Consider the following 554-nt stretch of genomic DNA (forward strand, 5'->3'; position numbering starts at 1 on the left):
CCCGTATTACCCGAAATGCTGATGTCGCTTGGGAGGGTAGTTCTAATCCAAAGGCACGGCATAACCTACCTGGGAGGATTTATGGGAAAAGACCTTTGTAGAAATGCTAGGCTAACTCTGAGCCCTGCCTTGTATATTATCTACTTTGATCTCTCTTGTGCTATATTTTATCCCTTTCCCCATGCTTTCTGTTGATACTTTTTACCCTTTATTTCTGTATTTAATTGTTTTACATCTAAAACAAGACGTAAGTAAGGATTTGAGTATTCACTTCCAAGTGCCTAGAAATGCCCCTCCTACAAGGGGAGAGTTCTTGTACTCTGTGGGGCCTGCCACCATTTCGGCATGCGCTTTTTACTTTGGGGGGTTACTGCGGGAAGGGAAGGGAAGGCAAGGTCCCGGCAGCAGGAGCAGCCAGGGCAGTGCCGTGGAGTAGCTCTCTGCATTCGCCCTCTCTGAAAAGATGTGGAATAAGCTGCTTTAACCCCACTTGCTCAGTCACTCCCCTGCAGGGGTGACGGGTGCCCCACATCCGCTCCTGTGTGGCTGCGGCT

This window comes from Alligator sinensis, unplaced genomic scaffold (assembly GCF_000455745.1).
Source record: "Alligator sinensis unplaced genomic scaffold, ASM45574v1 scaffold1354_1, whole genome shotgun sequence".
NCBI lineage: Eukaryota > Metazoa > Chordata > Crocodylia > Alligatoridae > Alligator > Alligator sinensis.